The sequence below is a fragment of the Schistocerca gregaria genome, chromosome 11 (assembly GCF_023897955.1).
Source record: "Schistocerca gregaria isolate iqSchGreg1 chromosome 11, iqSchGreg1.2, whole genome shotgun sequence".
In the NCBI taxonomy this organism is placed as follows: domain Eukaryota; kingdom Metazoa; phylum Arthropoda; class Insecta; order Orthoptera; family Acrididae; genus Schistocerca; species Schistocerca gregaria.
Window position 1 is genome coordinate 5501532 of NC_064930.1, and position 16371 is coordinate 5517902.

The window sequence follows — 16371 nt, forward strand, 5'->3', positions numbered from 1 at the left end:
TGCACGCAAAGAATGGGAACGTGCAGTGGGATTTACGTGAAATCGGCGCAAGGCAGATCTTTCCGACGTAGGCTTGAGAATCTTATGGGAACATTTGTACTGTTTCTAAATTAAGTGTAGGTGTGGGAGGAGGGTGCTTCCTGCGCACGAATAAAAGCACGCTCGCCAATTGTGGATGCTAATCGTTCGCTTGTATCTGCCTACACACCTCTGCCGGTTGGGAATTATTCCACTTGCATGGCAAGGTGCGCGTGTAGGTGTGTTAATAATTCTGGAGGCGCTGGGTATCGATCCCAGTACCTCTCGCACGCTAAGCGAGCGCTCTACCATCTGAGCTACGCCCACCCCCCCGATAACTTGTAGTGCTACATACAGTCATATCAACGTCACAGACCCTTGCACTCCCATTATTCCGCAGACAAACACTACTCTCTATGTATCAGTGAGGGTGTCTTTCAGGTTTCGTGCATTCTGTATCGAATCGTAGTTGGCCACAATGAAAGTGGCACGCATAACGTCGAAAATAGAGTTCAGACACCGCTCTGAGTAAGACGAACGTGTTGTCCACCTCTAGACTTCAATGACGTTAAGCCGTGATACCTAAGACAGATCTGCACACGATGACACCACGATAACAGCCGGTCCTCACACTTACATCTTGCTCTCCTTATGACAGTATACATCATATCAGTCTGTGACGCTGGTTTTGCAACTTCTTGCGTGCGTTTATGTTCGCCGCGACCAACACTTACCATGCACTGACCACAAAACATGGAGGAGCCGGGGCTTGAACCCGAGACCGTTCACACGCTAAGCGAACGATCTGCCAACTGAGCTACAGCTACACACACGACCAAGCCTGGCTATTCTCCATTCTTTGCGACTCTGATGTGCACGGACACGATGGTTGGTTGGTTTGTAGCGGCGAAGGTACCAGAATACAAAGGCGCGGACACGTTCATATACACAAGAGTTCCTAGTAGTTTCGATGCTCTGGTATTACGAATGCAAATTCCGTCTGTTTTGAACGTCTTAAATTGAAAGGGCGGTCACAAATTGGTCCATTTCACTCCTTGTCGACAATCACACAGCACCTGAGGTAACAAGCACATCTCGAGCCCCATTGTGCTCTCCATTGTTCATGCCAACTCAGTGCCTCGCTCTTTGCTACTGTGTAAAACTCTTGTCGTCCAACTGAAAAACACTGGGACACAACAAGTTTCCGCGTCTCCATTGCACTGATCGTACTACGAAACGCTCCCCAAACTTGGCAATCACCCATGCAGATGACTTTTCCGACTTTACACGACGCTCACGCAACGCTCACGCTAGTGACAGCCTTATTTATAGTTCGACGTCGCGCCAAAGCGAATGAGCACATTTCGCCTACGGCTTAGGCCGCTCTTCTAGTGTGGCTGCTCTGTGTCTGCAGGCAGCGAGGGGCTGCAAGCTTCCTGTGTTCGCACCTATATCACCTGTGCTTCCTTGTCAGAGACAGACTATCGCAAAACATACAACTCACTCCATGAATTGATTGCTACAGCATCTGTTATCAGCAGTCACAACCAGCAACACCAGTAGCAGCCGACTGCACGCAAAGAATGGGAACGTGCAGTGGGATTTACGTGAAATCGGCGCAAGGCAGATCTTTCCGACGTAGGCTTGAGAATCTTATGGGAACATTTGTACTGTTTCTAAATTAAGTGTAGGTGTGGGAGGAGGGTGCTTCCTGCGCACGAATAAAAGCACGCTCGCCAATTGTGGATGCTAATCGTTCGCTTGTATCTGCCTACACACCTCTGCCGGTTGGGAATTATTCCACTTGCATGGCAAGGTGCGCGTGTAGGTGTGTTAATAATTCTGGAGGCGCTGGGTATCGATCCCAGTACCTCTCGCACGCTAAGCGAGCGCTCTACCATCTGAGCTACGCCCACCCCCCCGATAACTTGTAGTGCTACATACAGTCATATCAACGTCACAGACCCTTGCACTCCCATTATTCCGCAGACAAACACTACTCTCTATGTATCAGTGAGGGTGTCTTTCAGGTTTCGTGCATTCTGTATCGAATCGTAGTTGGCCACAATGAAAGTGGCACGCATAACGTCGAAAATAGAGTTCAGACACCGCTCTGAGTAAGACGAACGTGTTGTCCACCTCTAGACTTCAATGACGTTAAGCCGTGATACCTAAGACAGATCTGCACACGATGACACCACGATAACAGCCGGTCCTCACACTTACATCTTGCTCTCCTTATGACAGTATACATCATATCAGTCTGTGACGCTGGTTTTGCAACTTCTTGCGTGCGTTTATGTTCGCCGCGACCAACACTTACCATGCACTGACCACAAAACATGGAGGAGCCGGGGCTTGAACCCGAGACCGTTCACACGCTAAGCGAACGATCTGCCAACTGAGCTACAGCTACACACACGACCAAGCCTGGCTATTCTCCATTCTTTGCGACTCTGATGTGCACGGACACGATGGTTGGTTGGTTTGTAGCGGCGAAGGTACCAGAATACAAAGGCGCGGACACGTTCATATACACAAGAGTTCCTAGTAGTTTCGATGCTCTGGTATTACGAATGCCAATTCCGTCTGTTTTGAACGTCTTAAATTGAAAGGGCGGTCACAAATTGGTCCATTTCACTCCTTGTCGACAATCACACAGCACCTGAGGTAACAAGCACATCTCGAGCCCCATTGTGCTCTCCACTGTTCATGCCAACTCAGTGCCTCGCTCTTTGCTACTGTGTAAAACTCTTGTCGTCCAACTGAAAAACACTGGGACACAACAAGTTTCCGCGTCTCCATTGCACTGATCGTACTACGAAACGCTCCCCAAACTTGGCAATCACCCATGCAGATGACTTTTCCGACTTTACACGACGCTCACGCAACGCTCACGCTAGTGACAGCCTTATTTATAGTTCGACGTCGCGCCAAAGCGAATGAGCACATTTCGCCTACGGCTTAGGCCTCTCTTCTAGTGTGGCTGCTCTGTGTCTGCAGGCAGCGAGGGGCTGCAAGCTTCCTGTGTTCGCACCTATATCACCTGTGCTTCCTTGTCAGAGACAGACTATCGCAAAACATACAACTCACTCCATGAATTGATTGCTACAGCATCTGTTATCAGCAGTCACAACCAGCAACACCAGTAGCAGCCGACTGCACGCAAAGAATGGGAACGTGCAGTGGGATTTACGTGAAATCGGCGCAAGGCAGATCTTTCCGACGTAGGCTTGAGAATCTTATGGGAACATTTGTACTGTTTCTAAATTAAGTGTAGGTGTGGGAGGAGGGTGCTTCCTGCGCACGAATAAAAGCACGCTCGCCAATTGTGGATGCTAATCGTTCGCTTGTATCTGCCTACACACCTCTGCCGGTTGGGAATTATTCCACTTGCATGGCATGGTGCGCGTGTAGGTGTGTTAATAATTCTGGAGGCGCTGGGTATCGATCCCAGTACCTCTCGCACGCTAAGCGAGCGCTCTACCATCTGAGCTACGCCCACCCCCCCGATAACTTGTAGTGCTACATACAGTCATGTCAACGTCACAGACCCTTGCACTCCCATTATTCCGCAGACAAACACTACTCTCTATGTATCAGTGAGGGTGTCTTTCAGGTTTCGTGCATTCTGTATCGAATCGTAGTTGGCCACAATGAAAGTGGCACGCATAACGTCGAAAATAGAGTTCAGACACCGCTCTGAGTAAGACGAACGTGTTGTCCACCTCTAGACTTCAATGACGTTAAGCCGTGATACCTAAGACAGATCTGCACACGATGACACCACGATAACAGCCGGTCCTCACACTTACATCTTGCTCTCCTTATGACAGTATACATCATATCAGTCTGTGACGCTGGTTTTGCAACTTATTGCGTGCGTTTATGTTCGCCGCGACCAACACTTACCATGCACTGACCACAAAACATGGAGGAGCCGGGGCTTGAACCCGAGACCGTTCACACGCTAAGCGAACGATCTGCCAACTGAGCTACAGCTACACACACGACCAAGCCTGGCTATTCTCCATTCTTTGCGACTCTGATGTGCACGGACACGATGGTTGGTTGGTTTGTAGCGGCGAAGGTACCAGAATACAAAGGCGCGGACACGTTCATATACACAAGAGTTCCTAGTAGTTTCGATGCTCTGGTATTACGAATGCAAATTCCGTCTGTTTTGAACGTCTTAAATTGAAAGGGCGGTCACAAATTGGTCCATTTCACTCCTTGTCGACAATCACACAGCACCTGAGGTAACAAGCACATCTCGAGCCCCATTGTGCTCTCCACTGTTCATGCCAACTCAGTGCCTCGCTCTTTGCTACTGTGTAAAACTCTTGTCGTCCAACTGAAAAACACTGGGACACAACAAGTTTCCGCGTCTCCATTGCACTGATCGTACTACGAAACGCTCCCCAAACTTGGCAATCACCCATGCAGATGACTTTTCCGACTTTACACGACGCTCACGCTAGTGACAGCCTTATTTATAGTTCGACGTCGCGCCAAAGCGAATGAGCACATTTCGCCTACGGCTTAGGCCGCTCTTCTAGTGTGGCTGCTCTGTGTCTGCAGGCAGCGAGGGGCTGCAAGCTTCCTGTGTTCGCACCTATATCACCTGTGCTTCCTTGTCAGAGACAGACTATCGCAAAACATACAACTCACTCCATGAATTGATTGCTACGGCATCTGTTATCAGCAGTCACAACCAGCAACACCAGTAGCAGCCGACTGCACGCAAAGAATGGGAACGTGCAGTGGGATTTACGTGAAATCGGCGCAAGGCAGATCTTTCCGACGTAGGCTTGAGAATCTTATGGGAACATTTGTACTGTTTCTAAATTAAGTGTAGGTGTGGGAGGAGGGTGCTTCCTGCGCACGAATAAAAGCACGCTCGCCAATTGTGGATGCTAATCGTTCGCTTGTATCTGCCTACACACCTCTGCCGGTTGGGAATTATTCCACTTGCATGGCAAGGTGCGCATGTAGGTGTGTTAAAAATTCTGGAGGCGCTGGGTATCGATCCCAGTACCTCTCGCACGCTAAGCGAGCGCTCTACCATCTGAGCTACGCACACCCCCCCGATAACTAGTAGTGCTACATACAGTCGTATCAACGTCACAGACCCTTGCACTCCCATTTTTCCGCAGACAAACACTACTCTCTATGTATCAGTGAGGGTGTCTTTCAGGTTTCGTGCATTCTGTATCGAATCGTAGTTGGCCACAATGTAAGTGGCACGCATAACGTCGAAAATAGAGTTCAGACACCGCTCTGAGTAAGACGAACGTGTTGTCCCTTCTCTAGACTTCAATGACGTTAAGCCGTGATACCTAAGACAGATCTGCACTCGATGACACCACGATAACAGCCGGTCCCCACACTTACATCTTGCTCTCCTTATGACAGTATACATCATATCAGTCTGTGACGCTGGTTTTGCAACTTCTTGCGTGCGTTTATGTTAGCCGCGACCAACACTTACCATGCACTGACCACAAAACATGGAGGAGCCGGGGCTTGAACCCGAGACCTTTCACACGCTAAGCGAACGATCTGCCAACTGAGCTACGGCTGCACACACGACCAAGCCTGGCTATTCTCCATTCTTTGCGACTCTGATGTGCACGGACACGATGGTTTGTTGGTTTGTAGCGGCGAAGGTACCAGAATACAAAGGCGCGGACACGTTCATATACACAAGAGTTCCAAGTAGTTTCGATGCTATGGTATTAGGAATGCAAATTCCGTCTGTTTTGAACGTCTTAAATTGAAAGGGCGGTCACAAATTGGTCCATTTCACTCCTTGTCGACAATCACACAGCACCTGAGGTAACAAGCACATCTCGAGCCCCATTGTGCCCTCCATTGTTCATGCCAACTCAGTGCCTCGCTCTTTGCTACTGTGTAAAACTCTTGTCGTCCAACTGCAAAACACTGGGACACAACAAGTTTCCGCGTCTCCATTGCACTGATCGTACTACGAAACGCTCCCCAAACTTGGCAATCACCCATGCAGATGACTTTTCCGACTTTACACGACGCTCACACTAGTGACAGCCTTATTTACAGTTCGACGTCGCGCCAAAGCGAATGAGCACATTTCGCCTACGGCTTAGGCCGCTCTTCTAGTATGGCTGCTCTGTGTCTGCAGGCAGCGAGGGGCTGCAAGCTTCCTGTGTTCGCACCTATATCACCTGTGCTTCCTTGTCAGAGACAGACTATCGCAAAACATACAACTCACTCCATGAATTGATTGCTACGGCATCTGTTATCAGCAGTCACAACCAGCAACACCAGTAGCAGCCGACTGCACGCAAAGAATGGGAACGTGCAGTGGGATTTACGTGAAATCGGCGCAAGGCAGATCTTTCCGACGTAGGCTTGAGAATCTTATGGGAACATTTGTACTGTTTCTAAATTAAGTGTAGGTGTGGGAGGAGGGTGCTTCCTGCGCACGAATAAAAGCACGCTCGCCAATTGTGGATGCTAATCGTTCGCTTGTATCTGCCTACACACCTCTGCCGGTTGGGAATTATTCCACTTGCATGGCAAGGTGCGCATGTAGGTGTGTTAAAAACTCTGGAGGCGCTGGGTATCGATCCCAGTACCTCTCGCACGCTAAGCTAGCGCTATACCATCTGAGCTACGCCCACCTCCCCGATAACTAGTAGTGCTACATACAGTCATATCAACGTCACAGACCCTTGCACTCCCATTATTCCGCAGACAAACACTACTCTCTATGTATCAGTGAGGGTGTCTTTCAGGTTTCGTGCATTCTGTATCGAATCGTAGTTGGCCACAATGAAAGTGGCACGCATAACGTCGAAAATAGAGTTCAGACACCGCTCTGAGTAAGACGAACGTGTTGTCCCTTCTCTAGACTTCAATGACGTTAAGCCGTGATACCTAAGACAGATCTGCACTCGATGACACCACGATAACAGCCGGTCCCCACACTTACATCTTGCTCTCCTTATGACAGTATACATCATATCAGTCTGTGACGCTGGTTTTGCAACTTATTGCGTGCGTTTATGTTCGCCGCGACCAACACTTACCATGCACTGACCACAAAACATGGAGGAGCCGGGGCTTGAACCCGAGACCGTTCACACGCTAAGCGAACGGTCTGCCAACTGAGCTACAGCCACACACACGACCAAGCCTGGCTATTCTCCATTCTTTTCAACACTGATGTGCACGGATACGATGGTTGGTTGGTTTGTAGCGGCGAAGGTACCAGAATACAAAGGCGCGGCCACGTTCATATACACAAGAGTTCCAAGTAGTTTCGATGCTCTGGTATTACGAATGCAAATTCCGTCTGTTTTGAACGTCTTAAATTGAAAGGGCGGTCACAAATTGGTCCATTTCACTCCTTGTCGACAATCACACGGCACCTGAGGTAACAAGCACATCTCGAGCCCCATTGTGCTCTCCATTGTTCATGCCAACTCAGTGCCTCGCTCTTTGCTACTGTGTAAAACTCTTGTCGTCCAACTGCAAAACACTAGGACACAACAAGTTTCCGCGTCTCCATTGCACTGATCGTACTACGAAACGCTCCCCAAACTTGGCAATCACCCATGCAGATGACTTTTCCGACTTTACACGACGCTCACGCAACGCTCACGCTAGTGACAGCCTTATTTACAGTTCGACGTCGCGCCAAAGCGAATGAGCACATTTCGCCTACGGCTTAGGCCGCTCTTCTAGTGTGGCTGCTCTGTGTCTGCAGGCAGCGAGGGGCTGCAAGCTTCCTGTGTTCGCACCTATATCACCTGTGCTTCCTTGTCAGAGACAGACTATCGCAAAACATACAACTCACTCCATGAATTGATTGCTACGGCATCTGTTATCAGCAGTCACAACCAGCAACATCAGTAGCAGCCGACTGCACGCAAAGAATGGGAACGTGCAGTGGGATTTACGTGAAATCGGCGCAAGGCAGATCTTTCCGACGTAGGCTTGAGAATCTTATGGGAACATTTGTACTGTTTCTAAATTAAGTGTAGGTGTGGGAGGAGGGTGCTTCCTGCGCACGAATAAAAGCACGCTCGCCAATTGTGGATGCTAATCGTTCGCTTGTATCTGCCTACACACCTCTGCCGGTTGGGAATTATTCCACTTGCATGGCAAGGTGCGCATGTAGGTGTGTTAAAAACTCTGGAGGCGCTGGGTATCGATCCCAGTACCTCTCGCACGCTAAGCGAGCGCTCTACCATCTGAGCTACGCCCACCTCCCCGATAACTAGTAGTGCTACATACAGTCATATCAACGTCACAGACCCTTGCACTCCCATTATTCCGCAGACAAACACTACTCTCTATGTATCAGTGAGGGTGTCTTTCAGGTTTCGTGCATTCTGTATCGAATCGTAGTTGGCCACAATGAAAGTGGCACGCATAACGTCGAAAATAGAGTTCAGACACCGCTCTGAGTAAGACGAACGTGTTGTCCCTTCTCTAGACTTCAATGACGTTAAGCCGTGATACCTAAGACAGATCTGCACTCGATGACACCACGATAACAGCCGGTCCCCACACTTACATCTTGCTCTCCTTATGACAGTATACATCATATCAGTCTGTGACGCTGGTTTTGCGACTTCTTGCGTGCGTTTATGTTCGCCGCGACCAACACTTACCATGCACTGACCACAAAACATGGAGGAGCCGGGGCTTGAACCCGAGACCGTTCACACGCTAAGCGAACGATCTGCCAACTGAGCTACAGCTACACACACGACCAAGCCTGGCTATTCTCCATTCTTTGCGACTCTGATGTTCACGGACACGATGGTTGGTTGGTTTGTAGCGGCGAAGGTACCAGAATACAAAGGCGCGGACACGTTCATATACACAAGAGTTCCAAGTAGTTTCGATGCTCTGGTATTACGAATGCAAATTCCGTCTGTTTTGAACGTCTTAAATTGAAAGGGCGGTCACAAATTGGTCCATTTCACTCCTTGTCGACAATCACACAGCACCTGAGGTAACAAGCACATCTCGAGCCCCATTGTGCTCTCCATTGTTCATGCCAACTCAGTGCCTCGCTCTTTGCTACTGTGTAAAACTCTTGTCGTCCAACTGCAAAACACTGGGACACAACAAGTTTCCGCGTATCCATTGCACTGATAGTACTACGAAACGCTCCCCAAACTTGGCAATCACCCATGCAGATGACTTTTCCGACTTTACACGACGCTCACGCTAGTGACAGGCTTATTTACAGTTCGACGTCGCGCCAAAGCGAATGAGCACATTTCGCCTACGGCTTAGGCCGCTCTTCTAGTGTGGCTGCTCTGTGTCTGCAGGCAGCGAGGGGCTGCAAGCTTCCTGTGTTCGCACCTATATCACCTGTGCTTCCTTGTCAGAGACAGACTATCGCAAAACATACAACTCACTCCATGAATTGATTGCTACGGCATCTGTTATCAGCAGTCACAACCAGCAACACCAGTAGCAGCCGACTGCACGCAAAGAATGGGAACGTGCAGTGGGATTTACGTGAAATCGGCGCAAGGCAGATCTTTCCGACGTAGGCTTGAGAATCTTATGGGAACATTTGTACTGTTTCTAAAGTTAGTGTAGGTGTGGGAGGAGGGTGCTTCCTGCGCACGAATAAAAGCACGCTCGCCAATTGTGGATGCTAATCGTTCGCTTGTATCTGCCTACACACCTCAGCCGGTTGGGAATTATTCCACTTGCATGGCAAGGTGCGCATGTAGGTGTGTTAAAAATTCTGGAGGCGCTGGGTATCGATCCCAGTACCTCTCGCACGCTAAGCGAGCGCTCTACCATTCTGGAGGCGCTGGGTATCGATCCCAGTACCTCTCGCACGCTATGCGAGCGCTCTACCATCTGAGCTACGCACACCCCCCCGATAACTAGTAGTGCTACATACAGTCGTATCAACGTCACAGACCCTTGCACTCCCATTTTTCCGCAGACAAACACTACTCTCTATGTATCAGTGAGGGTGTCTTTCAGGTTTCGTGCATTCTGTATCGAATCGTAGTTGGCCACAATGTAAGTGGCACGCATAACGTCGAAAATAGAGTTCAGACACCGCTCTGAGTAAGACGAACGTGTTGTCCCTTCTCTAGACTTCAATGACGTTAAGCCGTGATACCTAAGACAGATCTGCACTCGATGACACCACGATAACAGCCGGTCCCCACACTTACATCTTGCTCTCCTTATGACAGTATACATCATATCAGTCTGTGACGCTGGTTTTGCAACTTCTTGCGTGCGTTTATGTTCGCCGCGACCAACACTTACCATGCACTGACCACAAAACATGGAGGAGCCGGGGCTTGAACCCGAGACCTTTCACACGCTAAGCGAACGATCTGCCAACTGAGCTACGGCTGCACACACGACCAAGCCTGGCTATTCTCCATTCTTTGCGACTCTGATGTGCACGGACACGATGGTTTGTTGGTTTGTAGCGGCGAAGGTACCAGAATACAAAGGCGCGGACACGTTCATATACACAAGAGTTCCAAGTAGTTTCGATGCTATGGTATTAGGAATGCAAATTCCGTCTGTTTTGAACGTCTTAAATTGAAAGGGCGGTCACAAATTGGTCCATTTCACTCCTTGTCGACAATCACACAGCACCTGAGGTAACAAGCACATCTCGAGCCCCATTGTGCCCTCCATTGTTCATGCCAACTCAGTGCCTCGCTCTTTGCTACTGTGTAAAACTCTTGTCGTCCAACTGCAAAACACTGGGACACAACAAGTTTCCGCGTCTCCATTGCACTGATCGTACTACGAAACGCTCCCCAAACTTGGCAATCACCCATGCAGATGACTTTTCCGACTTTACACGACGCTCACACTAGTGACAGCCTTATTTACAGTTCGACGTCGCGCCAAAGCGAATGAGCACATTTCGCCTACGGCTTAGGCCGCTCTTCTAGTATGGCTGCTCTGTGTCTGCAGGCAGCGAGGGGCTGCAAGCTTCCTGTGTTCGCACCTATATCACCTGTGCTTCCTTGTCAGAGACAGACTATCGCAAAACATACAACTCACTCCATGAATTGATTGCTACGGCATCTGTTATCAGCAGTCACAACCAGCAACACCAGTAGCAGCCGACTGCACGCAAAGAATGGGAACGTGCAGTGGGATTTACGTGAAATCGGCGCAAGGCAGATCTTTCCGACGTAGGCTTGAGAATCTTATGGGAACATTTGTACTGTTTCTAAATTAAGTGTAGGTGTGGGAGGAGGGTGCTTCCTGCGCACGAATAAAAGCACGCTCGCCAATTGTGGATGCTAATCGTTCGCTTGTATCTGCCTACACACCTCTGCCGGTTGGGAATTATTCCACTTGCATGGCAAGGTGCGCATGTAGGTGTGTTAAAAATTCTGGAGGCGCTGGCTATCGATCCCAGTACCTCTCGCACGCTAAGCTAGCGCTCTACCATCTGAGCTACGCCCACCTCCCCGATAACTAGTAGTGCTACATACAGTCATATCAACGTCACAGACCCTTGCACTCCCATTATTCCGCAGACAAACACTACTCTCTATGTATCAGTGAGGGTGTCTTTCAGGTTTCGTGCATTCTGTATCGAATCGTAGTTGGCCACAATGAAAGTGGCACGCATAACGTCGAAAATAGAGTTCAGACACCGCTCTGAGTAAGACGAACGTGTTGTCCCTTCTCTAGACTTCAATGACGTTAAGCCGTGATACCTAAGACAGATCTGCACTCGATGACACCACGATAACAGCCGGTCCCCACACTTACATCTTGCTCTCCTTATGACAGTATACATCATATCAGTCTGTGACGCTGGTTTTGCAACTTCTTGCGTGCGTTTATGTTCGCCGCGACCAACACTTACCATGCACTGACCACAAAACATGGAGGAGCCGGGGCTTGAACCCGAGACCGTTCACACGCTAAGCGAACGATCTGCCAACTGAGCTACAGCCACACACACGACCAAGCCTGGCTATTCTCCATTCTTTTCAACACTGATGTGCACGGATACGATGGTTGGTTGGTTTGTAGCGGCGAAGGTACCAGAATACAAAGGCGCGGCCACGTTCATATACACAAGAGTTCCAAGTAGTTTCGATGCTCTGGTATTACGAATGCAAATTCCGTCTGTTTTGAACGTCTTAAATTGAAAGGGCGGTCACAAATTGGTCCATTTCACTCCTTGTCGACAATCACACGGCACCTGAGGTAACAAGCACATCTCGAGCCCCATTGTGCTCTCCATTGTTCATGCCAACTCAGTGCCTCGCTCTTTGCTACTGTGTAAAACTCTTGTCGTCCAACTGCAAAACACTAGGACACAACAAGTTTCCGCGTCTCCATTGCACTGATCGTACTACGAAACGCTCCCCAAACTTGGCAATCACCCATGCAGATGACTTTACACGACGCTCACGCAACGCTCACGCTAGTGACAGCCTTATTTACAGTTCGACGTCGCGCCAAAGCGAATGAGCACATTTCGCCTACGGCTTAGGCCGCTCTTCTAGTGTGGCTGCTCTGTGTCTGCAGGCAGCGAGGGGCTGCAAGCTTCCTGTGTTCGCACCTATATCACCTGTGCTTCCTTGTCAGAGACAGACTATCGCAAAACATACAACTCACTCCATGAATTGATTGCTACGGCATCTGTTATCAGCAGTCACAACCAGCAACACCAGTAGCAGCCGACTGCACGCAAAGAATGGGAACGTGCAGTGGGATTTACGTGAAATCGGCGCAAGGCAGATCTTTCCGACGTAGGCTTGAGAATCTTATGGGAATATTTGTACTGTTTCTAAATTAAGTGTAGGTGTGGGAGGAGGGTGCTTCCTGCGCACGAATAAAAGCACGCTCGCCAATTGTGGATGCTAATCGTTCGCTTGTATCTGCCTACACACCTCTGCCGGTTGGGAATTATTCCACTTGCATGGCAAGGTGCGCATGTAGGTGTGTTAAAAACTCTGGAGGCGCTGGGTATCGATCCCAGTACCTCTCGCACGCTAAGCGAGCGCTCTACCATCTGAGCTACGCCCACCTCCCCGATAACTAGTAGTGCTACATACAGTCATATCAACGTCACAGACCCTTGCACTCCCATTATTCCGCAGACAAACACTACTCTCTATGTATCAGTGAGGGTGTCTTTCAGGTTTCGTGCATTCTGTATCGAATCGTAGTTGGCCACAATGAAAGTGGCACGCATAACGTCGAAAATAGAGTTCAGACACCGCTCTGAGTAAGACGAACGTGTTGTCCCTTCTCTAGACTTCAATGACGTTAAGCCGTGATACCTAAGACAGATCTGCACTCGATGACACCACGATAACAGCCGGTCCCCACACTTACATCTTGCTCTCCTTATGACAGTATACATCATATCAGTCTGTGACGCTGGTTTTGCAACTTCTTGCGTGCGTTTATGTTCGCCGCGACCAACACTTACCATGCACTGACCACAAAACATGGAGGAGCCGGGGCTTGAACCCGAGACCGTTCACACGCTAAGCGAACGGTCTGCCAACTGAGCTACAGCCACACACACGACCAAGCCTGGCTATTCTCCATTCTTTTCAACACTGATGTGCACGGATACGATGGTTGGTTTGTAGCGGCGAAGGTACCAGAATACAAAGGCGCGGCCACGTTCATATACACAAGAGTTCCAAGTAGTTTCGATGCTCTGGTATTACGAATGCAAATTCCGTCTGTTTTGAACGTCTTAAATTGAAAGGGCGGTCACAAATTGGTCCATTTCACTCCTTGTCGACAATCACACGGCACCTGAGGTAACAAGCACATCTCGAGCCCCATTGTGCTCTCCATTGTTCATGCCAACTCAGTGCCTCGCTCTTTGCTACTGTGTAAAACTCTTGTCGTCCAACTGCAAAACACTAGGACACAACAAGTTTCCGCGTCTCCATTGCACTGATCGTACTACGAAACGCTCCCCAAACTTGGCAATCACCCATGCAGATGACTTTACACGACGCTCACGCAACGCTCACGCTAGTGACAGCCTTATTTACAGTTCGACGTCGCGCCAAAGCGAATGAGCACATTTCGCCTACGGCTTAGGCCGCTCTTCTAGTGTGGCTGCTCTGTGTCTGCAGGCAGCGAGGGGCTGCAAGCTTCCTGTGTTCGCACCTATATCACCTGTGCTTCCTTGTCAGAGACAGACTATCGCAAAACATACAACTCACTCCATGAATTGATTGCTACGTCATCTGTTATCAGCAGTCACAACCAGCAACACCAGTAGCAGCCGACTGCACGCAAAGAATGGGAACGTGCAGTGGGATTTACGTGAAATCGGCGCAAGGCAGATCTTTCCGACGTAGGCTTGAGAATCTTATGGGAACATTTGTACTGTTTCTAAATTAAGTGTAGGTGTGGGAGGAAGGTGCTTCCTGCGCACGAATAAAAGCACGCTCGCCAATTGTGGATGCTAATCGTTCGCTTGTATCTGCCTACACACCTCTGCCGGTTGGGAATTATTCCACTTGCATGGCAAGGTGCGCATGTAGGTGTGTTAAAAACTCTGGAGGCGCTGGGTATCGATCCCAGTACCTCTCGCACACTAAGCGAGCGCTCTACCATCTGAGCTACGCCCACCCCCCCGATAACTAGTAGTGCTACATACAGTCATATCAACGTCACAGACCCTTGCACTCCCATTATTCCGCAGACAAACACTACTCTCTATGTATCAGTGAGGGTGTCTTTCAGGTTTTGTGCCTTCTGCATCGAATCGTAGTTGGCCACAATGAAAGTGGCACGCATAACGTCGAAAGTAGAGTTCAGACACCGCTCTGAGTAAGACGAACGTGTTGTCCCTTCTCTAGACTTCAATGACGTTAAGCCGTGATACCTAAGACAGATCTGCACTCGATGACACCACGATAACAGCCGGTCCCCACACTTACATCTTGCTCTCCTTATGACAGTATACATCATATCAGTCTGTGACGCTGGTTTTGCAACTTCTTGCGTGCGTTTATGTTCGCCGCGACCAACACTTACCATGCACTGACCACAAAACATGGAGGAGCCGGGGCTTGTACCCGAGACCGTTCACACGCTAAGCGAACGGTCTGCCAACTGAGCTACAGCTACACACAGGACCAAGCCTGGCTACTCTCCATTCTTTGCAACCCTGATGTGCACGGACACGATGGTTGGTTGGTTTGTAGCGGCGAAGGTACCAGAATACAAAGGCGCGGACACGTTCATATACACAAGAGTTCCAAGTAGTTTCGATGCTCTGGTATTACGAATGCAAATTCCGTCTGTTTTGAACGTCTTAAATTGAAAGGGCGGTCACAAATTGGTCCATTTCACTCCTTGTCGACAATCACACGGCACCTGAGGTAACAAGCACATCTCGAGCCCCATTGTGCTCTCCATTGTTCATGCCAACTCAGTGCCTCGCTCTTTGCTACTGTGTAAAACTCTTGTCGTCCAACTGCAAAACACTGGGACACAACAAGTTTCCGCGTCTCCATTGCACTGATCGTACTACGAAACGCTCCCCAAACTTGGCAATCACCCATGCAGATGACTTTTCCGACTTTACACGACGCTCACGCTAGTGACAGGCTTATTTACAGTTCGACGTCGCGCCAAAGCGAATGAGCACATTTCGCCTACGGCTTAGGCCGCTCTTGTAGTGTGGCTGCTCTGTGTCTGCAGGCAGCGAGGGGCTGCAAGCTTCCTGTGTTCGCACCTATATCACCTGTGCTTCCTTGTCAGAGACAGACTATCGCAAAACATACAACTCACTCCATGAATTGATTGCTACGGCATCTGTTATCAGCAGTCACAACCAGCAACACCAGTAGCAGCCGACTGCACGCAAAGAATGGGAACGTGCAGTGGGATTTACGTGAAATCGGCGCAAGGCAGATCTTTCCGACGTAGGCTTGAGAATCTTATGGGAACATTTGTACTGTTTCTAAATTAAGTGTAGGTGTGGGAGGAGGGTGCTTCCTGCGCACGAATAAAAGCACGCTCGCCAATTGTGGATGCTAATCGTTCGCTTGTATCTGCCTACACACCTCTGCCGGTTGGGAATTATTCCACTTGCATGGCAAGGTGCGCATGTAGGTGTGTTAAAAACTCTGGAGGCGCTGGCTATCGATCCCAGTACCTCTCGCACGCTAAGCGAGCGCTCTACCATCTGAGCTACGCCCACCCCCACGATAACTAGTAGTGCTACATACAGTCATATCAACGTCACAGACCCTTGCACTCCCATTTTTCCGCAGACAAACACTACTCTCTATGTATCAGTGAGGGTGTCTTTCAGGTTTCGTGCATTCTGTATCGAATCGTAGTTGG

The 16371-nt window shown here is 49.4% G+C and overlaps 6 non-coding genes across 6 annotated transcripts; all 6 read right to left on the reverse strand.

The window, feature by feature from the left end:
* Nucleotides 1–272: 272 nt before the first annotated feature.
* Trnaa-agc (transfer RNA alanine (anticodon AGC)) lies at nucleotides 273–346 on the reverse strand. Its single transcript has one exon. It is a non-coding gene; the product is annotated as a tRNA-Ala (tRNA).
* Nucleotides 347–1861: 1515 nt separating this feature from the next.
* Trnaa-agc (transfer RNA alanine (anticodon AGC)) lies at nucleotides 1862–1935 on the reverse strand. Its single transcript has one exon. It is a non-coding gene; the product is annotated as a tRNA-Ala (tRNA).
* Nucleotides 1936–3450: 1515 nt separating this feature from the next.
* Nucleotides 3451–3524, reverse strand: Trnaa-agc (transfer RNA alanine (anticodon AGC)). The gene has a single exon. It is a non-coding gene; the product is annotated as a tRNA-Ala (tRNA).
* A 1504-nt stretch (nucleotides 3525–5028) lies between these two features.
* Trnaa-agc (transfer RNA alanine (anticodon AGC)) lies at nucleotides 5029–5104 on the reverse strand. Its single transcript has one exon. It is a non-coding gene; the product is annotated as a tRNA-Ala (tRNA).
* A 3093-nt stretch (nucleotides 5105–8197) lies between these two features.
* Trnaa-agc (transfer RNA alanine (anticodon AGC)) lies at nucleotides 8198–8271 on the reverse strand. Its single transcript has one exon. It is a non-coding gene; the product is annotated as a tRNA-Ala (tRNA).
* Nucleotides 8272–12996: 4725 nt separating this feature from the next.
* Trnaa-agc (transfer RNA alanine (anticodon AGC)) lies at nucleotides 12997–13070 on the reverse strand. Its single transcript has one exon. It is a non-coding gene; the product is annotated as a tRNA-Ala (tRNA).
* Nucleotides 13071–16371: the final 3301 nt, after the last annotated feature.